Source organism: Chlorocebus sabaeus, chromosome 10, assembly GCF_047675955.1.
Source record: "Chlorocebus sabaeus isolate Y175 chromosome 10, mChlSab1.0.hap1, whole genome shotgun sequence".
Classification (NCBI taxonomy): domain Eukaryota; kingdom Metazoa; phylum Chordata; class Mammalia; order Primates; family Cercopithecidae; genus Chlorocebus; species Chlorocebus sabaeus.
The window spans coordinates 19206057-19230108 of record NC_132913.1 but is presented as its reverse complement, the minus strand read 5'-3'; the positions used below and the strand labels follow the sequence as shown (position 1 = coordinate 19230108).

At 37.9% G+C, this 24052-nt stretch overlaps 1 protein-coding gene across 3 annotated transcripts in view; it reads left to right on the top strand.

The window, feature by feature from the left end:
• NCKAP5 (NCK associated protein 5) overlaps window positions 1–24052 on the top strand; it is a 983546-nt gene that overhangs the window by 25559 nt on the left and 933935 nt on the right. For 2 of the 3 annotated variants that reach the window (XM_073019626.1, XM_073019628.1), the window contains exon 1: window positions 5961–6146. The exons of the other annotated variant lie outside the window; for it this stretch is intronic. The gene's annotated coding sequence lies outside the window, so the exon portion shown is untranslated. Of the gene's footprint in view, window positions 1–5960; window positions 6147–24052 lie in introns of those variants that run through there. 3 annotated transcript variants of the gene reach the window in all.

Sequence of the window (24052 nt, the reverse complement as noted above, 5' to 3'; positions counted from 1 at the left end):
TAAATACATTCTAAGCATTCATTGCATTGTTAGCTTCTGTTTTAGTACTGTTTTTGCTGCACAACATAAGTTTTGGCATGTTGTATGTGTGTTTTCATTTGTCTTGAGGTATTTTCTAATTTTTGTTTTAATTTCTTTTTGAATGGTTGTTGAAGAGTGTGTTGTTTAATGTCTACATATTATGAATTTTTAATTTTTTCTTCTGTTGATTTGTAGTTTTATTCAGTTTTGGTCAGAAAAGATATTTGGTATAACTTCAGTCTATATAAATTTGTTAAAAAATGCTTTACGAGTGAACATGTTGTTTATACTGGAGAAATATCCATATGCACTTGAGAAAAGTGTGTATTCTGCTTTTGTATGGAATGTTTGGTATACGTCTGTTAGATACATTTGGTTTATAGCATTATTTAAGTCCTCTGATTCCTTACTGATCTTTTATATGGAAGTTTTGTTCATTTTTGAAAATGCGGTGTTGAAATGTCTTACTATTATTGTGTTGCTGTTTCTCCCTTCAGTTTTGCCAGTTTGTTTTATATATCTAGCTGATCTGATGTGAGATAGATAGATAGGTAATCTAATAGATAACAATCATAATAGGTAATAGATAACATGATTGTTATCTATTCCTGGTGGATTGACCCTTTTATTATAAAATGTGCTTGCTTTTTGTGACAGTTTTGGAGTTAAAGTCTATTTTGACTCATAAAAATATAGTCACCTTTGTTGTCTTTTGGTTACCATTTGCATGGAATAACTTTTTCCATCATGTTGCTTTCAGCCTATGTGTGACCTTAAATTTAAAGTCAATTTCTTATAGACAGCATATAGGTGGATATTATTTTGAAGTCTTTTCAGCCACTATATATCTTTTGATTGGGGTGTCTAATCCATTTGCATTTAATGTAATTATTGTTAGGGAAAAATTTACTATTGCCATTTTGTAAGTTGTTTTCTGTTAGTCCTTCCTTTCCCTTCCCTTCCCTTCCCTTCCCTTCCCTCCACTCCCCTCCCCTCCCTTTCCTTCCCCTTCCCCTTCCCTTCCTTTCCCTCCCTTCCCTTTCCCAGCTGCCCCCCCTTCCCTCCCCTCCCTCCCTCCCCTCCCTTTCCCTTCCCTTCCCTCCCCTCCCCTCCCTTTCCTTCCGCTTCCCCTTCCCCTTCCCTTCCTTTCCCTCCCTTCCCTTTCCCAGCTGCCCCCCCTTCCCTCCCCTCCCTCCCTCCCTCCCCCCTCTCTTTCTTTCTTTCTCTCTCTCTCTCTTTTCCTTCCTTCCTTCCTTCCTTCCTTCCTTCCTTCCTTCCTTCCTTCTTTCCTTACTTTTCTTTCAATCCATTAATCTGCCTGTACCTTTTCTATTTCTATCTTTTTGAATAAAAAAATTTGTTTACATGTTATTTATAAATGCCTATATACCTATACACATATACATAGACACACACACATACATACACACACACAGAGCAACATATATAATCAATCATTATTACTTAGATATAATTTCTCCTTCCATCCCTACCTCCATTCTGTCCTTCTTTCCTTCCTCCCTCCCTCCTTCCCTCTCTCTCTTTCTTCTTTTCTTCCATTTGATGCCTTAAGAACCAAAAGAAATGTGGTAAAATGTATTCATTCTTTCTTATTATGATTCTGTAAATTTATCCTTGCATTTCTAATATTTTATTTCATATACTTTTATGCTATGTTATCTAAAGCATAATATCAGTAATTATTATAGCTTGTAACTCTTACTACTACTAATATTAAAAGCAACCAACAGTTTTTGAGCAGGTGCCATATGTCAGGTCTTTATGTAGGTATTTTTGATGAATTTTATTATTTAATACTTACAACAACTCTATAAGATAAGCATATTTATCACTTTCAATGAGGATTCTGGTGACTTGCATACTTCATTAAAAAAACACAAATAAATGAAATGATTTGCTTTAGATAATGCTTCTTGATTTTCGTACTGCTTCATTAATATTGATATTGTGATTCTTGCATCCTTTTTGTTTGTATATGCCTTGTACAACTGTACATCTATATTTTAATATTTAAATTTTATGTCACTTAGCATGGTGTGGGTATATAGTAGGTATGCTACAAAATGTTTGTGGAATGAACAGGTCTTTGGGAGTCACTTTTTAAAAATGTATATCCCTTTTATAAGGCATATAATTGAATTTTGTTTATAATTCAATGTGAGATGGTTGGCAGAGGAGTTTAACTTATTTACAATTATTGTGTTAATGACATGTTGATTTACTTCTGACATTTAGCATTTTGTATTCTTTTTAGCTTTCCTTCAATTTTCTTTTGCTTTTACTGTTACCATATGAACTGTGAGTTCTTTGATTAAATATACATACAAATTGGCTTGGAAAGTGTACATCTTGTTTTAATTCCACTTTTGATTGACATCTGGCTTGTCCTACAGCTGAGTGCATTCATACTGCTGGCAGGATAATTGGAGTTCCCGTTGCAGCTGCCGCTCCTCAAGCTTTTATATTTATGTGCCAGCCTACAGTAAATTACATTCATGGTCATAGATTTCTCATTTTTTTGTGATCTCATTTGAAATAATTTATTCTTTTGAAAGTGAAACATATTTGTTACACTGTGTAGTCTTCTTTAGTTATTAGTCTTGTCCTAGTCATATAAGAAATGTTAAATGATATAACATGTATTGATTACCTGTTTTGTATATACTGTGCTGAACTATGTAAGTTTGGAGGAGAAAAAAGAATATAAATAGCATCTTGTCTGTGTTTTCAAGAGGCTTGTAGTATAATTGGCAGTGGGACTAGATGTGCATCCATAAAAAGTTAAATAACCCAAAAATTAAAATATAAAGGATATTACCTGGCACTGTTTATAAATAAATGTAATGTGAGAAACATATGCAAAAAGTGCCATAAATTCAGAAGCTGGAAATATTGTCTAGAGTTGAAATGTTCTGAAGTATTTACGGAGGAAGAAGGAACCCATCTCAAGGTGGGCGAACCGTCTGGATGAAGGTTTGGAGATGGGCATGTGTGTGGCATGTTGATGAGATGGCAGGCAAATAAATTCATGGAATCATTTCAGAGGTTTCATGGAATTGGAAATGATTATGGAAGCTAAGTCCCAAGATCTCTAGTCAGTAAGTTGGAGAACTTGAAGAACTTAATGGTATAGTTCCAGCCTGAGTCTGAAGGCAGGCGAAGACTGATGTCCCAGCTGGGAGACACTTAGGCAGAGAGAGAGAATTTTCTCCTAATGTAACTTTTTGTTCTATTCAGATCTTCAGTGGATTGGATGAGGCACACTTGTTGATGAGGGCAATCTGCTTTACTTAATCTACCAATTCAGATGTTAATCTCTTCCAGGAGCATCCTCACAGACATACCCAGAATAATGTATAACTAACTATCCGGGTGCCTCATGGACCTGCCATTGTGATATATAAAATTAACCATCACAGTACTCACAGAGCATACAGAGGGCACTTAGCCAAAATGTAGGGACAGGGGCATGTCAGGAAAGACTTTCATGTGGAACTAATGCCAGAGTTGAGTCCTAAGAGACAAGTTGGAGTTGAAGAGGTAAAGGTTTCAGGCAGGGTTGGGGAGTTGGGAAGAAGTGTTTTCTAGCTAGAGGAAGCCAAAGGTATAAATGCTTAGAGGTGAGACAGTACATGGCACTTTCAAGAATTGCTCCTGTCTCACTGTGGCTGGCATATAGAATGTGAGCAAGAGAATTGGGTGAAGAGGATGGAGGTAGAAAGACTGGTTCAGGTCAGGAGGGTTTTGGGTACCACATGAAGGCACTTTGTTGAGGGAACCTGAAAATGATTTTGAATGTGATAGAGAAGTTAAATGGAAAATGGATTGTAGATAGGATTATTGGAGGTAGGGAGATTGATCGGACTAATTTAGATTATATATGACAAAGAGCTGAACAGAGGTAGTGGCAATGGGGGTGTATTTGAGAACAATTAAGACTTTAGAAGCTATAACCTGGATGTCAAATAGATGAAGGGACTAGGAGGAGGGAAATCACAGATGATTCTTGGAATCCTGGCTTGGAGAAGTGGCTGAAATTAGCTTATTACAATAGGAAAAACAAGAGGAAGAGAAAGTTTTCCAGCCAGAGAAGAGTTGTGGGGTGGGCTGTGATAATTTCAGATATTCAATATAAATATAGCTTAAAAGTTTTCCCTTTCTTCATGGCTTTTTCCTACTGAGTTTAGAGTAAGGGAGACTTACATGTTGACATTTCTTTCAAATTTTCATGGCTGTATAGCATTGGTAAAATTACTAGGTCAATAAAATATGTAAAAATGTACAGACTTATTGATGAACAAACTGGCCTATAAATGGCCAGACAATTAACAATGATAAAGTTTGTTCCAGTAACAAAGCCTTCCAAAGAGAGGGTGATTTGGATGCCTTTCAACAAAATAAATTCCTTTCTTCTCAGATGACATGTAAACTGATGTCATTTCTCATTCCATAAATTAAAAAAAAAAAAAGAAAGATGAAACTTGCTATGGTCTGCACTATTCCAATGATGGCATTCTTCCTTAAAGTAATCTAAAAAAAGATATTGTGAGCAAACTTGTGTTTCCTCTGCCAGAAATGCATGCCTGGTCATAATGCAAGCCTTTCATATTTAGCTCTTTAGATAATGGTTTTTACATGAACTTTCATAACATTTATTTACTGCTATAAATGATTGAACCAGCTGCTGTTGGAAGCCAGGAATCTAGTTCCTCCGCAGTTGGATTTCTCACTACATTATCTCAACTTTATAAAGGTTTCACTGAAGGTAGTGTTTCCTGTCAATATTTCAAGGGGGCAGTGTGAAATGCTATGAGCATGTCGGTTTTGAATGTTTACAGTTCAGCCTGCTTGCAAAACATGTTCGCCTCACTCTATGAAGACCATGCTCTAGTTATAAATATTTCAACTCCCCAGCCCCAGTTTTTTAGGGTGTATCCACCACATTTTCCTTCCCCTTCCATCTGGCTGACTGATTCATACTCTTCTGTGAATTGTTGCAGCAGAAAAACAGGTAGAGACTGCCAAATTCTGAAGACAAGGCTTTCTATATGTTCATCTGGCTAAAATGGTAAAAATATGACTTGGGCTGATCTACTAATAAAGGTTAAACCAGGTGCTATGGTTTGGATGTTACTTGTCTCTGCAAAAACTCAGGTTGAAATTTGATCTCCAGTGTGCAGTATTGGGAGGTGAGGCTTACTGGGGGGTGTTTGTGTCACGGAGGTGGATCCTGTGTGAGTAGATTAATGCCATCCTGCAGGGGTTGAGTTCCAGCTCTTGTGGGAATAGACTCGTTCATCAGGAGAAAGTTGTTTAAAATAATCTGGCTTCCTCAGTTTCTCTCTCTTGCCATGTGATTTCTTTGCACACAGCTATTTCCTTTCCATTTTCTGCCATGAATTGAAGCAGCAAGAGGCCCTCACTAGACACAGCTGCCCAATCTTGTACTATTCAGCCCTAAAATCATGAGCCAAATAAACCTCTTTTCTCAATAAACTACGCAGCCTAAGGTATCCTTCTATAGCAACATGAAATAGACTAAGACACCAGGGTAGATATATTGATCATTCAGTGGAGAGAGGCACTTTGCTATAATGGGATAATAGATGTTCCAGTTACACAACAGAGTCAATTGTGAGCCTGCCATGGAAGAGTTTGAACTCAAGGTGGCTCTGCTAAGCAGAGCTCTGACAGGAAGTCTTGCCACTCCCTCTAGTTCCTACATGCTGAGGCATAGGGGTTCCCTTGAGTTGAACTGGTTAAACTGGATGAACCACAGCCTCCCAGCACTGTCTCTCTGGGCCATGGCCTGAGGGTGGCTCCTGCCCTGGCAGGAAGCTGTGTCCACGTGCTTGCCTTCATCAGCTCCCACTCTGTGGTGCCAGACACAGCCAGGCAGGAACAGGACATGACTATGGACAGGACAGTTGGTGCCTGACTCTGGGCCGCTCCAGAAATCCTATTTCTAAAATCTTTTCAGCTCTTAGCTGGCTTCCTACAGTGAGCTAGGATTTCAGTCCAACATTTAGGAACTTCGCTCTTGGTGGTCAGAAAATACAGAGCCAGATGCTGCTGAGGAAGAAGCCATTATATGGTGGAGAAAGGTAAAAGGAATATATCTCTTAAAATAAAATTAGAACTGTTTATTTTCTCTCATAAAGAATCTTCTTATTGCCTGAAGGAAGAATAGAGAACTTGAATAAGACAGTAGAAGAAAAGAAAACAACTGAACCATTTTACTATGAGAAAGCAGAGAAATGTCTTATTGCTAACCTTTGCTGCTCTTACAGCTAAAAACAAATTCTCTCACATCCATATGAATAGAGACACACATAATTATGGAAGATTCCTGAATACCAGAGAACCTCCAAAGAGCTTCTATTTGACTTTACAGTTTAATTGTCACTTTATCTACCTATAGCTCTGCATATTTGCTGAATGGGGATAAAGAGAGAAATTGAGTAAAATTCTTGTTTTTCAAAAGGCACAGGAAAAGGGGAAGGTTTTTTGCATATGGGATAATAAGTGTTATGATAAAAGTATGTCATGAATTCTTAGGAAACAATCTGTCTTCACATCCCTAGTGCCTAGCTCAGTGCTTTACTTGCAGAAGTTGTTCGTGTTTATTGGAAGCTGTGCTTTGGTTTCGATCTAGATGAATTTGAGCCATTTAAGCACAGTAATTCTTTAAGAGATTTTCATTTATTTCATTTATTCATTCATTCACAGGGCAAATATTTATCAAAAGATCTGCTGAATGAATATCAATATTCAATATCAATATGATTCTACTCTAAATTTTGCCATTTTTGCCTGGGTAGTCTAGAAAGTGGTTTATTTGCAAGTGAAGTGATATTGTGTATAGGGATTGTTTAGTATATTGAAAAATGAGCAAAGTGAATACTTATTTTTTTGTTGTACAGAAGTTTGCTTTGTTATTTAAAAGGAGACTCTTGTAGTTCACCTCCCTAGGCCAGATGTGATTTTATTTAGGCATCCAGTCCTCTAGAATGACTTCAGATCGCTCTAGAGATTCTCTCCCTTCCTTTGATTTCCACTTGGGTAGCCTCCAAAGGGTCCTATACCTCTCTAACCTAAGAGAAACCTTCCCTACTCATGTGAATTGCCTGTTTAACAAGATTGATTTGTGCTGACTCTGCTTCTTCATATCTATTCATTTAAAACACGTACTAGGACAAAAAGTGTAAAGAATAATATAGTAAAGGCCCAAGTACCACCACTCAGTTTAATACATAAAACATTACCAGTAAAATTGATGTTCCTGTGTATCATCCCCAGTTGCATCCCACTTCAAATATCCAGTGATGCAAACACTACCTTAAATTTGGATTTGATCATTATCATGTCCTTACATTATTTATAGTGGGACTAAATATGTATGCATGGCTAATCATTATGTCACATTGTTTTCTACATTTTTAAACCTTATACAAGTGTATTATATAGTAAGTATTCTTCTGTAACTTGGTATCTTGGTATTTTCATTCATAATTGTGTTGGTGACATTCATCCGTGATGATTGTGTCATATTGTATGACATTCCACAGTTTATACACTCTCCTATTGATGGACATTTAGTTTGTTTACAACTTTCTTGTTAAGGGGTTCAAGGCAGATATTAGCATTATTGTTCAGTGCAAGCAGTCACTTGTTGCTAAGAAAGTGTATGTTCCTGGATGGTCACACAGCCTTTCCAGAGGTACATTTGAGTTCAAGTGCTTTGAGATGCACTGATGGGCTGGTCTCCTACAAAAGGGTTTCACCAGGAAGATGTTCCCATCCTGTTTCTCTCTCTTTTTATGAACCAAACAGAAGAGCCTGGCAGAATTTGGGGACAGCCAGATTGCTTTGGTATCAAACAATCTGAAGGTAAGAGTTTGAGCTGTTTGCAGTTAATAAAATCATAAGCTGCCTAAAACCTGGACGTTTGGAAATCCATAAAAAGTACAGCCTCTTCTGCTGGGATAACGCCCCTAACCCAGATAGTGTCATACTAGGCAATTTAGAGATCTGTACTGATTATAAGTTACTTTTTTCTTGCTTCAGATAATGTTGCTATATAATCACGTCTTCTTGTCTACGTGAGCAAGAGTTTTTAAGGGCATATACCCAGAAATAGAGTTGCTGGATTGTAGATATTAAGCCTTGTCAAATTTTTTGGGGTTGCCATTTGTTCCTCAAATTACTGAATCAGTTTATACTCCCACCAGTCGTACATGAGATTTCCCATTGCTCTACATCCTCTCCAACAATTAATATTCCCTGAATTTATTAATTTTTGCCAACCTAGTAGATGGTATAAGATGGTACCTTAGAGAGTGTTTTCATTATGATTGAGATTGATCATGCTATGTCTTATATCTGTTGGTCATTTATGTTTCCTATTTTATGAATTGCTTCTTCCTTCCTTTTAATCTCATTTTTTCCGTTGAATTATCTTTTTCGTTCTAATTTGCAGACCTCTTACATTCTTGAAACAATTACATATTGCAAGTACTTCTCCCACATTGTTACTGCTGTGCTTGTTTGTTATACTTTAAAATAAAACTATGTTTTTTTTTGTTTGTTTTTTTTTTTTGAGATGGAGTCTCACTATGTTACTCATGCTGGAGTGCAGTGGTGAGATCTCAACTCAATCCAACTTCTGCCTCCTGGGTTCAAGCAATTCTCCTGCCTCAGCCTCCTGAGTAGCAGGGACTGTAGGTGCCGGCCACCACGCCCTACTAATTTTTGTATTTTTAGTAGAGATGGGGCCTCACCATGTTGGCCAAGCTGGTCTTGAACTCTTGACTTCATGATCTGCCTGCCAAAGTGCTGGGATTACAGGTGTGAGCCGCCACGCCCAGTCAAGAAAACTTTTTAATAGTCTTTTGATTGAGAGAAGTTTAACATTTGGATGTAGTGGCATCTATAAGTGTTAAACCTAGTTTCTAAGAGTTTATGTATTCTTGATTACTATGTGTTTTGTTTTAATTCCCTTTCCCCCTTTTTTAAAAACAAGACTCTATTATCTTACTAACTACATTTACAATTTTGTATGCATGCTTAATTTAATGACTATCTCTTCCCTGGTGAAAAATATCTTATAATCTCTTTATTGTTGCACAATATCTTAGTTGTATCTCGTTTTGGTATTTCCCTAGTTTAGCACTGTCATATTGTTTTGTCCTGCAAATGCTTGATTAGATCTACCTGTATATTGAAAAATTTCTTTGTTTACCATTTATTTCAAACTTTCTATAGTTATTCTTTTAGTGAAAATCTATTCATAATAAACTCTAAAATTTTTGTAAGAAAATATACGTCGTTGACTTCATTCTTGAGTGAGGATTCAGCCAGGTGTGAAATTGTAAGTTATGTTTATTTTCTCGTGGCTTTTGAGAGATCTGCTATCATTTGAATCTTAATTTCTTTGCAAGTATCATTCTAACCTATATATTTTTGAAGGTGCTTTCCTTTTGGCTGATTTTAAGGTTATACATTTGTCCTTGGTGACCTGTAATGTTGCTATGATATGTTTAGGTGAGGATGAGAAAAATTCAGGGAGCGGACATTTTTCTATTTCCTGAATCTAAAAATTTATGGTTTTCATCAAGGACATTTTTTGGTCAATATATTTTAAAATATTGTGCCTTCTAGAACTGCCATTGCATGTATGTTAAATTTTATTTTATTTTCCTGTTCTGTTAAAACTTTTAACAATATTTTCATCTCATTGGTTCTATCTGCTACATTTTATGAACTTTTAAAAAGTATTAATTCTCTCTTTCATAGTCTGTCCAATTTGCTTTTTAAAACAGCCACTAAAATTTTAATTTCGGTAACTCTATTTTCATTATATTTCAATGATTACATTTTAATTTCCATTAGTCCAATTTGTTTCTTTTTCAAGATTACGACTTTATATCTTCTTGGGTTTTTTTTTTCTTTTTTTTTCTTTTTTTTTGGAAAATACCAACATATGAAGTTCTGGAAGGTCTACTCTTGTGATTTATATTTCTACAAACTCATTTTCTTGGTGGCCTGTTTCCTTAGGCATACTTTTTTTTTTTTTCTTCCTGAGACGGAGTCTCGCTCTGTCGCCCAGGCTGGAGTGCAGGGGCGTGATCTCGGCTCACTGCAAGCTCTGCCTTCCGGGTTCACGCCATTCTCCTGCCTCAGCCTCTGGAGTAGCTGGGACTACAGGTGCCGCCACCACACCCGGCTAATTTTTTGTATTTTTAGTAGAGACAGGGTTTCACCGTGTTAGCCACGATGGTCTCAATCTCCTGACCTCGTGATCCGCCCGCCTTGGCCTCCCCAAAGTGCTGGGATTACAGGCGTGAGCCACTACGCCCGGCCTAAATATACTTATTTATTAAGTATACTTTAAATATTTAAAAAAATCCCGTAAAATATTTGCTGTAGATCTTCTCTGGCTATTCATGCTGGGGGGTGGAGAAGCTTTGTTTTCCTAACCAGAGGTGAAATTGATACAGGTAAATCTTCATACTGCCTTCCTTTGCAGATGAGATTTTTTTTCTAACCTACTATTTGTTGGACTATCTAGTCTTTCAAAAGCCCTGGGTTTTTATGGGCATCTAAGTTCCATTCTGTACCTTGTGGAGGCTTTGTGTCTTGTTCCTGAACTGGTTCTAGGTCCTTGGAATGGAAAAATTCCATTAGAAGTTACTGACTTAGCATTTGCTTTCCTCCCTAGTCGTCTGCTTCCTTATTAATTTGTTTGTTTTGTTGGTTGGTTCTTTTGGCTACTAGGGTTTTCCCCTTCTTTGCTAGTGAGATAGGCATTTAAAAAGGATGTTTGTTGTGTTTTATCAGTTATAATGTTGGAAGCAGAAATGCTTCTGTTCACTCTTTAACCAAGTTAACCAAGCCCTTGCGCTTATCACTGGTCTAAAATTGCTCTCTGAACATTCTGCCGGGGATGCTTTATTGCTAAATCCAGCTGCCTCTTCTTGAGAGTTGCCTGCTTGAAAGCTCTCATTTCTTGGCAGAATTTTCTCTTTCATCACCTTCTCTTCCTCCAGGTTTTCCTTAGTGTTCTTGAATGATCAGTCATTGTCAGTGTTCTTTGCTGGCTGTCTTTCCTGTGTCTTCCTCTTTGATATAAACATGCCCCTTGGACACTCAATATACTCCTAAGCTAGTGTCCTGACCTCTAAACTCTGTAGGCTGGCTTCTGCGTAATTTTCTATGGTTATCTTTATAAAAACCAACAGACCTTATGACTATTCTTGTCCTGGAAAATCTTTGATAGTTTTTTATTACCACAGTGCATAATCTTAGCATTAAAATCTCTCCATCATGTGGCTGTAAGTTACTCTTCAGTCTCCTCAGCTATCAAGCTCTGTGCTTTGTACCTTATGCTTCAGTCACCACATTACTGTTCATAAGCTCATAATTATTCATTAATGTCAGTTATCTAATTATTAATTAAAATATTGTGTCCATAATTCTGTTCACTGCCTGTATATTAAAATCATACTCTTCAAGGTTGGGCTTAGATTTGAACCTGGTAAAGGTTTGGCTCATTCTTTCCTCTAGCTGGCAGCTCACTTAGTACTTCATTCATGATTTTTAGAAAATGCAGGCACTTGGGGATTTCTATAGTAGCTATTTTTGTATTTCTCTGTCATAAGTTTTTACATACAAACTATTTTTTTCATCTTATTACTTTGATTGTGAACACAAGACTATATATTTGGTAGCCTTCAATAAACGTGTTTATTATTTAAATAAGTTGCTTGTCTTTAGAAGTTACGAGAACACATTTAGTTAGGACTTATAGTATCCTACCAGATTTTATGAAAAAAAAGAAGATCAACTTGGAAAACTTGCTAGAGCTGCATAGGCAGTATGAACCTTCATTTTCAATTTGGAAGAATATTTTTCTTAACTTTTATATTACCAAGGAGTTCTATTTCTATGTTAGATCTTCTGGCAGACTGATGGCTGTAAGACTGCGGATTCCTAGAATCTCATGAAAGAGTCTTTCCAGAAGATATTCAGCAACCTCCATGGCCTTTAAAATATATTCATTCACTTCCTCCAAATATCTGGTCTTATTCTACTTGAAAATGATGACAATACAAAAACTAAAATAAAGGTAGGGAGCTTATTTGTTCTAATAGACTGCGTGATTATATCAACTTTCAAGTATTTATAACCTGTAGATTCCTCCTTCCTTTTCCTCTGTCTGCACACAGTTGCCAGACTTAGAAAATAAAAACGCAGCCAGGCATGGTGGCTCACACCTGTAATCCCAGCACTTGGGGAGGCAAAGGCAGGCGGGTCACCTAAGGTCAGGATTTCGAGACCAGCCTGGCTAGCATGGTGAAACCCCGTCTCTACTAAAAGCACAAAAATTAGTCATGCGTGGTGACAGGTGCCCGTAGTCCCAGCTACTTGGGAGGCTGAGGCAGGAGAATCAGTTGAATCCAGGAGGGGGAGGTTACAGTGAGCCAAGATTGCACCACTATACTCCAACCTGGGCGACAGAGTGAGACTCCGTCTGAAAAAAGAAAGAAAAAAAGAAAAGAAAAATACAAGACATCCAGCAAGTTCAAATTTCAGGTGAACAATGAATAATTTTTAAATGTATGTGCCAATATTACGTGGGACATCCACACAGAAAAAATCATTATCTAAAATTCTCTAAATTTAATGGGTGTCCTATATTGTACCTGACAATCCTATGTCAGCTCCATCGTCAACTTCTTACTCCTTATCATCCATAGTCATCTTCAAAGCAAACAAAATGTTTCTATATTTAGAAATGAGGATTCTGTAAAAGTGTTGTTATTTGGAAAACTATTAAAGATAACTTAGCTTGCAAATTTTAAGTGTCAAGTGGAATGCAACGTAGCAACAACATAATTACTTTTAAGGTGGGATGGTGAAGAAGTAGTTCTGTATTGAAAGATTGGTCTCAACTCTGGCAGTTTGCTAGTGTAGAGTATGTTTCTGGTCATTTTTCCAATACAACTAACATATTGTGGCAGGCACATCTGGGTGACATGTATTCTGGAACTCAGTAAAAAATGCCTGGGAGAATGCCTGTGTGTGTATGTGTTGAGTTAAACAACACTTTGTTACGAGGGAGTGGGAAGGGGCTGTGAATATTGGGCTGAAACACAAACTAACTGATGGACAGTATAATCACTACCTTAGTTAGCGCTCCGGGACTCTTTTCATACTGGCAAGCTGTAAATTTAAATGGAAACCAAAAGGATAGTACACAGCCCACAGCTCTGCATTCCATTACTTCACATATGAAATATTCAGTGAGTAAGAGAGAGGCTTAACAGATAATAGCTGGAGAGGAGCTGCACAGTGATTAAGGCAAGACTGAAGTGGCTGGTAACAATCTCAATCTAACCACGTCTAGATAAGAGTTTCTATTTGAAGGATTAAACTCAATTCTTTGCTCAGGATGAGGTAACCCACTTCTGAGTGCCGAACTGCACAATGATCTCTTATCTTAGACCTAGTGTAGTTGTTCAGAGATTATGTGATTTGGGGTAAGATGCATCTATCCATTAGCCCCATCAATCATGCTATATTTATCTTTTAGATGCCTGCTATTTAGTATCATTGAAAGTACATGAGTTTTCTAATACAGCTAACTTGGGATCAAATCCCACTCAGCCCTGTGCCCCTTGAACAATGACATAAAATTTCTGAGCTTCAGTTTATTCATCTATAAAATGAAGCCGATACTGTCCATCTCTCAGCATTGGGATGTAGATGCACTGGGCTTATTAGATGCAAACTGTTTGGCATTTATTAACTGCTTCATGAAGGCTACCTTCATACCTCCCTATCTGTGTGCTGTCTCACATTCATTTTTCAGTGTGAGCCTGACTTCAGGTTGCTGCATGACCTCACAAAGCCAAACATTTCCTGCTGGCATTCTTGACTCTTCTGAGACACCTTCTTTTCCAGGTACCCTGCAGTTGAGGGAGCACATCTGCCCTAGGCTGGAAATCACAGACCTTCCTCTCTCATGCCCACCCCAGTCGGCTGGCACTGCTGCCTGCAGTAATGGGTTTAGAAAGGCCAAGGGGTCGTTCTGGGTTTGGTGAGAGAGCATCGTGGTTGATTGACAAAGGCTGCCATGTGCTCGGGAAGCAGTTGTGGAGGTATCTGTACTGTGAGCTGGATACATTTCTCCTCGGTCAGGCTGCGAAGCAGGCAAAGCTTGTCTTCAGGAACGTTACTTTCCCTGTCTGAACACATCCATCCTCTTCTTGTGCCATCTTCCCCAAGTTCACTAGTTTGCACATTCTGCGTATGTAACAGAGAAAATAGAGGATGCACACAGTTGTTTCTAGGAGGATTTGGGGACTCAGTCATTTCCTTCTGAGGAGTGCCCCAAAGAAAAAGGCCAGGTGCTCTGGGCCAGCCAAGCTGCCAGTGTGTCCAGATGCAAGCTGGCATTATATAAGCTTAAGGCTTGTTTGTTTGTTTGTTTATTTATTTATTTATTTATTATTTTATCTATTATATACAATGGACCTAAATGGGCGAAATGATTTCTTTGTTTCTGGAAAAGTCAAAACAGCACCAAGTTTCTTTCTCACTTTTGGCCTCTTCACAGTTGCAGGTCTTTAACTTAGACCTCTATTAAGATGTAAGTTTTCCCGATAGAACCTAAGAGTGGCAATGTGGAAGAGAATATTTGAAGACATTAAAGAAATGAGAAACAGACATGACATCTTGGTGAATACAAAATGTGCTTTCCTGGAGGAGATGGGCCATTTCTGATGCAGGAGCATAAGACGGCAGCTCCAGGAGAGGCCCTTCACACGCCTGTGCACGATGCTGAGAGACGGCCGGCTGACAGGCCTTTACAGAGTAACACTTGTTCTGATGATCCCTGTAGTAACTTTCCAAAAATGTGGAAATATAAAAAAGTAAATAAAGCCCTCTGACATTAAGAATTGACCCAAGTTACTTAAGATGTTGGTGCATTTTCTTCTAGTCTTTTATTCCCCCTGCATTAATATTAACAGATTTGCACCTAAATTATTAATCCAGGCAGCCTTGGGGCTTTCTCTTTTCTAATTTGCCCAAGGCAAAAGAGTAAGATCACCTGTTTTTCTCTTCTTTAACTTTCATTTTTAATGTCCAATTATGCTAACTTCAGTCCCCAAAAATGTAGTTGCCAGAATGCTCAGAACAGGCTCCTGCCTGCAGGGCATACCATGTGGCTGCATCTGCTGCCACCCATGTGCCCTTTCCAGTTTGATGATTCTTCCCCTAGTCCTCCCCCTGGTGAATACTCTTGACATCACCGCTGCAGCTTGGGGAACAGGACGCTGCTTATCCTTCGGCCTTCCACTCCAATTCTTGGGACAGCCCTTATTAAATTTCCCAATGCACAGCTGAGACCAGGCTGTGGTGTGTCTAGAATAATTTACTGAAATTTAGGCAAGACAGAAGAGAAATGTAACACAGAAAGAAACTTACAGTTGCTTCTAGAAGTGCCCGTTCTTAAAGTTCAACTTTAAGCCCAACCATCTGAAGAAATAGACATTTCCCCACCCCAGTAAAGCCCAAGAGTTGCCCTCTTCGGTTTTCATTTACTGTCTCAGTGTTAACTCCTTTTCCAGAATGATTGACAGCAGGAACTTCCGCTCCCTTTAGAGAATGGAAGACCGCAACGCAGGGAGTCCGCAGGGGACTAGTCTACCTGGCCGTGAGGATGGATGATTTAGCTATCCTAGTCTTAGAGAACATTTCCCAAAGTCTAAGTTACTGTATCAAACCCAACACAGACCTTATTCTACAGATCTCCTCCAATGTCACTTGGGAAGATTAGGCTTTTCTATCCAGGAGCTACACTTTTTGCAAAAAACTCGCAGAGCAACATCACATCTCTTTAAGGACAAGCAATGATTTGAAGGTACATGGCCATTTAAATCCAGGATAATAGAAGAAACATTCTCTAAAGAAAGCCATCTTTGGAGGTATAGTTTTAAAATGCAGCTGTTTTACATTTATTAAACAGAACATCCCAGTCAGAACCTTCTACATGTAGATTGCTTCAATGCGTTTACATATGTGCTCTTGCTTTACACTGCATAACTTAAAGAGGCCACCAGAGAAACTGTGGAAGGTCTTCCCAGAGAAAGCGTGAGACACTGTGTGCAAATTTTAAAACAGTGGTTTTTCAAGTAAGTCTTCAGGTCAGTCTCCATTTGTGACATAACCCATACACATAATTGTATAATTGAAAATCTTACTTTACATATATTTCTGTTATTTGCTTTTTAAATTTAATTTTCCATTGTGAAGATTTTCTAATAGCATCAAAATATTTTGAAAACATGATTTTTCATGACTTTATGATCTTCAAATCTATAGTTGTTAATCTAATTAACCATTCCTTGTTGGGCATTTAGGTTGTTTATAGCTTTTTAACGTAAATGATACTAAAATGAACATCTTTGCACATATACGTTGTCCATTTTTATGATCATTTTCATAATTCAGCTTTTATTAAGAAATTATCCTAAAACATAATGGCTTAAAATAACAATTGTGCTTTGCTGGAGGAGATGGGTCATCTCTTTTTCATGATTCTGTAGGTTGGCAAAGAATCTGTTTTTCTGGTCTGTGCTGGTTCTGCTAAGGCCGGATGACCTGGGATGGCCTAACTCCCATGCCTAGAACAGGGAAAATCTAAGATGCCTGGGACTCCCTCCTCCTGGTCTCTTATCCTCAAGAAGTCTAGCCCAGGCATATTCCTGGTGGCAGAAGAATCCCCAATAGCAGGAGAGGGAAAGACCCATTGCACAAGTCATTTTTTTTATTGCAAGTTCTGAGGTACCTATACAATGTGTGCAGGTTTGTTATGTAGGTAAACAGGTGCCATGGTGGTTTGCTGTACCTATCAACCTATCACCTAGGTGTTAAGCCCAGCACACATTAGATATTTTTCCTTATGCTCACATAGCCACCATTCACCCAAAGCTTTCACCCAATGGCTTTCAGGATGTTCACAGATATGTGTAACCATCACTGCAGTCTATTTTAGAACATTTTAATCGCTTCAAGAAGAAGCTCCATAGTTTTTACTTCTTATCCTCTCTGTGTCCCCATGTTCCTGTATTCCATTACTAAGCAACCATCAATCTACTTTCTGTCTCTATAGATTTCCTTATTCTGGACTTTCATATGAACTTCCATTCATATAGTATGTGATTTTTGATGACTGGCTCCTTTCACTTAGCAAACGATTTTCTTTTTGAAACAACTTTTTAAGTTTTATTTTAAGTTCTGGGGTCCATGTGCAGGATGTGCAGGTTTGCTACATAGCTAAATGTGTGCCATGGTGGCTTGCTACACCCACCAACCCATCACCTAGGTATTAACCCCCACATGCATTAACTGTTTTTCCTTATGCTCTCCCTCCTCATCTCCCACCCCCTTGACAGGCCCCAGTATGTGTTGTTCCCCTCTCTGTGTCCATCTGTTCTCGTTGTTCAGCTCCCACTTACAATAAATGAGAACATTCAGTGTTTGGTTTTCTGTTCCTGCATTAGTTTCCTGAGGATAATGATTTCCAGCTCCATCCATGTCCCTGCAAAGGACATGATCTCCTTCCTTTTTATGGCTACATAATATTCCATGGTGTATATGTACCACATATTCTTTATCCATTCTATCATTTATGGGCATTTGGGTTGATTCCATGTCTTTGCTATTGTGAATAGTGCCACATTGAACATATGTGTTCATGAATCTTTGTAATAAAATATTTATATTCCCTTGGTTATATACCCAGTAATGGTATTGCTGGGTCAAATGGTATTTCTGGTTCTAGGTCTTTGAGGAATTGCTACACTGTCTTCTATGCTGGTCGAACTAATTTGCATTCCCACCAAGAGTGTGAAAGCGTTCCTATTTCTCCACAGCTTCACTAGCATCTGTTTTTTCTTGACTTTTTAATAATCACCATTCTGACTGGTGTGCAATCATATGTCATTGGGGTTTTGATTTGCATTTCTCTAATGATCGGTGATATTGAACTATTTTTTCGTGTTTTCTTTTGGGATGTGTCTGTTTATGTCATTTGCACACTTTTTCAGGGGTTGTTTTTTTCCTGTAAATTTGTTTAAGTTCGATGTAGATTCTGAATATTAGACCTTTGTCCGATGAATATATTGCAAAAATTTTCTCACATTCTGTAGATTGTTTGTTCACTCTGATGATAGTTTCTTTTGCTGTGCAGGAATTCTTTAGTTTAATTAGATCCCATTTGTCAATTTTTGCTTCTGTTGCAATTGACTTGATGTTTTCATCCTGAAATCTTTGCCCGTGCCTGTATCCTGAATAGTATTGCCTAGATTTTCTTCTAGGGTTTTTATAGTTTTGGGTTTTATGTTTAAGTTTTTAATCCATCTTGAGTTAATTTTTGTATAAAGTGTAAGGAAGGGGTCCAGTTTCGATTTTCTGAATATGGCTACCCAGTTCTCCCAGCACCATTTACTGAATAGGGAGTCCATTCCCCATTGCTTGATTTGTCAGGTTTGTTAAAGATCTGATGGTTGTAGATGTGTATGTAGTGTTATTTTTGTGTTCTCTATTCCGTTCCATTGGTCTATGTGTCTGTTTTTGTACCAGCACCGTGATGTTTTGGTTACTGTAGCCTTGTATAGTTTGAAGTTAGGTAGTATGATGCCCCCAGCTTCGTTCTTTTTGCTTAGAATTGTTTTGGCTACACGGGCTCTTTTTTTTGGTACCCTATGAATGTTAAAATAGTTTTTCTAATTCTGTGAAGAATGTCAATGATAGTTTAATGGAAATACCACTGAATTTATAAATTACTTTGGGCAGTATGGCCATTTTCACGATGTTGATTCTTCCCATCCATGAGCATGGAATGTTTTCCCAGTTGTTTGTGTCTGCTCTGATTTCCTTGAGCAGTGGTTTGTAGTTATCCTCGAAGAGGTCCTTCACTTACCTTGTTAGCTATATTCCTGAATATTTTATTCTCTTTGTAGCAATTGTGAATGGGAGTTCATTCATGATTTGACTTTCTGCTTGTCTGTTGTTGGTGTATAGGAATGCTTGCAATTTTTGCACATCGATTTTGTATGCTGAGACTTTGCTGAAGTTGCTTATCAGCTTAAAAAGCTTTTGGTTTGATACGACAGGGTTTTCTAGATATAGGATCATGTCATCTACACACAGAGACAGTTTGACTTCCTCTTTTCCTATTTGAATACGCTTTGTTTCTTTCTCTTGCCTGATTGCCCTGGCCAGAACTTCCATTACTATGTTGAATAGGAGTGGTGAGAGAGAGCATCCTTGTCTTGTGCTGGTTTTCAAGGGCATGCTTACAGCTTTTGCCCAGTCAGTATGATATTGGCTGTGGGTTTGTCATAAATGGCTCTTATTCTTTTGAATGCACAAGTACTTTTTTAAGTCTCTGCTCATATCACTTTTCTCAAGTCTGGTTGGCCAAGGGAAGTACCATGGCCAAAGCCAGATTCAAAGGACAGGGGAAGTAGACTCCACTTTCTGATGGGAGAAGGGGCAAAGTCATCTTGTGAAGAAGCCTGTAGACAGGGAGGAATGATCACAGCTGCAGCCATTTTGGCATAAATCTGCTACACTTTCCTTGAATTTCTGGAATGATTGCCTCAAAGCATATAAACTTTTTGGTTGCTTTAAAAAAAGTTTCTTTTCTTTTCTTTTTTTGAGACAGTTTCACTCTGTCTACAGAGTGCATCTGCAGAGAGCATGCACTACAGGTGCACATCACCACAGCTGGCCAATTTTTGTATTTTTGTGGAGATGGGGTTCTGCCTTGTTGTCCAGCTGGTCTCTAACTCCTGGCCTCAGGTGATCCACCTGCCTCGGCCTCCCAAAGTGCTGGGATTACAGGCTTGAACCAATGCGCCTGGCCTAAAAAATGTTTCTTAAGGCATATTGCCAAATATTTTCCTAGCTTTTTGTTTTTAAAGATACATGTATTTCAAATTTTATGGCCAATAATTGCCTCTTCAGGCTGGCTGTTGAGTCTTGGTGGCATGGACTCAGAGGACTTTGAAGGCTTCCTTACTTTCTGTATGACAAGATGTCCCAGGTCCCCCATGTATACCTCCTACCTCACACTGGGATCGTGCATTTATCCAAAGCCTCCTGGTTCCTTTTGGTGCAAATAGTTATTTAGAAAGCTCAATTTGAGTTCTACAAGAGCTTAGTAGGAGTGGGCTGTCGTTTCTTGGCCTTCTTCATTTTTCAGAGCAGAGGAATATATGTAGTGTCTTAAAGACAAAATATGTCTTGAATTTATGTAGATTATTCTGATTCACATTAAGAACTACAGAATTTTAACTTAACCATAATGGTGTTACACCTGTATTTCCTTTTCCAATGCTAAAAAGAATGAGTTTAAAGTGACAACAACATAATTTGTTTTATTTCACAATACACATGCAGTATTCTCAGAATAGCAACCATGTAATACCAACAATTGGTTACTGAAAAGAGTTTCAAGAGTTGTTTACTTTAGTTGTGTTATCTTAGGTAGTAGTCTGCTAAGGATGTGTAGTGAAAGTTAGTTAATGAGTGGTTCCTCTCATTACAGGTTACTTTGTTTCATTTTGCTTCTAGTATTTAGGGATTCCTAATTTTGATCAATCTGTAAAGTTTTTTCTTCTTAATTTGAAACTCTTCTCTTACAGCTGTATCTCATAATTGCAATAATATTAAATCAAAAGACCTATGATATATATGTGGATTCCAAAAACATAACATGTGCTGACACATGCCAGACCTCTGAATCTTGAGTCTGTAAAGCAACTGTTAGGGCAGGAAATGGTTCTACTCGGACAGCATCATAATACTGAAGAGAGTGCAAATGAATACTGCAGTAACTGTGAATACTTTTATATACGCCATGAGACATTGTGTAGCAATTGTGTTATAATTATTGCCAACTTTACTGCTATTTTGAGCCTTTTAATGCTTTCAATTGTGCAGCCAAAATTCTAGTGTCTGAAAGTGTGCCCTGAACGAAAAATACCAAGGGAGGAAGCGGGATGGAGTATCACTGGTCTGTAGTAGTCTTACTCTAAGAGCCTGCAGCTCAGTGGCACATCTCCACTTGTGTATATTTTTAGGAAGGACTGAGACACTTATGGGTGGAAACTCCTCTAAGGGATGAGATGTGGGGAATAGAGGTCAGTTAAGTGACCATGGCTCAGTGGATCATGGAGAGAGCTGCTACAGAAGATTCTTTTTAAAAAATTTTTAATTTTTTGGATTTTTTTTTCAATAAGTTTTTGGGGTGGTTACATGAATAAGTTATTTGGTGGTGATTTCTGAGATTTTGGTGCACCCATCACCTGATCAGTGTACACTGTACCCAATGTGTAGTCTTTTATCCCTCGCCATCCCCACCCTTTCCCCCAAGTCCCCAAAGTCCAATGTATCATTCTTATGCCTTTGCGTCCTCATAGCTTAGTTCCCACACATGAGTGAGAATAGATGCTGTTTGGTTTTCCACTCCTGAGTTACTTCACTTAGAATAATCGTCTCCAATGCCATCCAATTCATTATTGGATGAATTATTTCATTCCTTTTTATGGCTGAGTAGTATTCCATTATATATATATGTGTGTGTGTGTGTGTGTTTGTGTGTGTGTGTGTGTGTATATGTATCACATTTTCTTTACCTACTCATTGATTGATGGGCATTTGGGCTGGTTCCATATTTTTGCAGTTGCAAATTGTGCTGCAGTGAACATGTGTGTGCAAGTATCTTTTTTGTATAATGGCTTCCTTTCCTCTGGGTAGATACCTAGTAGTGGGATTACTGGACCAAATGGCAGATCTACTTTTAGTTCTTTAAGGAATCTCCGCACTGTTTTCCATAGTGATTGTACCTGTTTACATTCCTACCACAGTGTAAAAGTGTTCCCTTTTTACCACATCCACGCCAACATCTATTATGTTTTTATTATGTCTATTTTTGCAGGAGTGAGATAGTATTCATTGTCGTTTTTATTTGTATTTCCCTAATAATTAGTGATGTTGAGCATTTTTCCATATGCTTGTTGGCCATTTGCACATCTTCTTTTGAGAATTGTCTATTCATGTCTTATCCCATTTTTGAAGGGATTGTTTAATTTTTTTCTTGCTGATTTGGTTGAGTTCTTTGTGGATTCTGGATATTGGTCCTTTGTCAGATGTATAAATTGTGAAGATTTTCTCCCCCTCTGAGTTGTATGTTAACATTGCTCATTATTTCTTTTGTTGTGCAGAAGCATTTTAGTTTAATTAAGTCCCATCTATTTATCACTGTTTTTGTTGCATTTGCTTTTGGGTTCTTGGTCGGGAAGTCTTTGCCTAAGCGAATGTCTATGAGGGTTTTTCTGATGTTATCTTCTAGAGTCTTTATGGTTTCAGGTCTTAGATTTAAGTCTTTGATCCCTCTTGAGTTGATTTTTGTATGAGGTAAGAGATGAGGATCCAGTTTCATTCTTCTACATTTGGCTTGCCAATTATCCAGCACCATTTGTTGAACAGCGTATCATTTTTCCACTTTATGTTTTTGTTTGCTTTGTCAAAGATCGGTTGGCTGTAAGCAGTTGGCTTTATTTCTGGGTTCTCTAGTCTGTTCCATTGGTCTATGTGCCTATTTTTATACCAGTACCATGCTGTTTTGGAGACTATGGCGTTATAGTATAGTTTGAAGTCTGGTAATGTGACACCTCCAGATTTGTTCTCTTTGCCTAGGCTTGCTTTGGGTCTGCAGACTCTTTTTTGGTTCCACATGAATTTTAGGATTTTTTTTTTCTAATTCTATGAAGAATGATGGTGGTATTTTGATGAGAATTGCATTGAATTTGTAGATTGCTTTTGGCAGTGTGATCATTTTCACAATATTGATTCTACCCATCCATGAGCATGGAATGTGTTTCCATATGTCTGTGTCATCTATGATTTCTTTCAGCAGTGTTTTGTAGTTTTCCTTGTAGAGGTCTTTCACATCCTTGGTTAGGCATATTCCTAAGTATTTTATTTTATTTTATTGGCAGCTATTGTGAAAGGGGCTGTGTTCTTGATTTGATTCTAAGCTTGGTCACTGTTGGTGTATAGCAGAGCTACTTAATTGTGTACATTAATTTTGTATCCTGAAACTTTATTTACTTACTGGTTCTGGGAGCTTTTGGGATAAGTCTTTGGGGTTTTCTAGGTATACGATCATATCATCAGCAAACAGCGACAGTTTGACTTCATCTTTACTGATTTGGATGCCCTTTATTTATTTCTCTTGTCTGATTGCTCTGGCTAAGACTATGTTGAATAAAAGTGGTGAAAGTGGGTATCCTGTCTTGGTCCAGTTCTCAGGGGGAATGCTTTCAGCTTTCCCCCATTCAGTGTAATGTTGGCTGTGGGTCTGTCATAGACGGCTTTTAAGGTATGTCCCTTTTATGTCAATTAAGGTATGTCCCTTCTATGCCAATTTTGCTGAAGGTTTTAATCATAAAGGATGCTGGATTTGTCAAATGCTTTTTCTGTGTCTTTTGAGATGATCACATAATTTTTGTGTTTAATTCTATTTATGTGGTGAATCACACATTGACTTACGTATGTTGAACCATCACCACATTCCTGGTATGAAACTCAATTGATCATGGTGGATTATCTTTTTGATATGCTGTTGGATTTGGTTAATTATTATTTTGTTGAGGATTTTAGCATCTATGCTCATCAGGGATATGGTCTGTAGTCTTCTTTTTTTTGTTATGTCCTTCCCTGGTTTTGGTATTAGGGTTTTGGTGATACTGGCTTCATAGAATGATTTAAGGAGGATTCCCTCTTTTTCTATCTTTTGGAACAGTGTCAATAGATTGTTAGCAATTCTTCTTTGAATGTCTGATAGAATTCAGCTGTGAATCTTTCTGGTCTCGGACTTTTTTGCTGGCAATTTTTAAATTACCATTTCAATCTTGTGGTTTGTTATTGG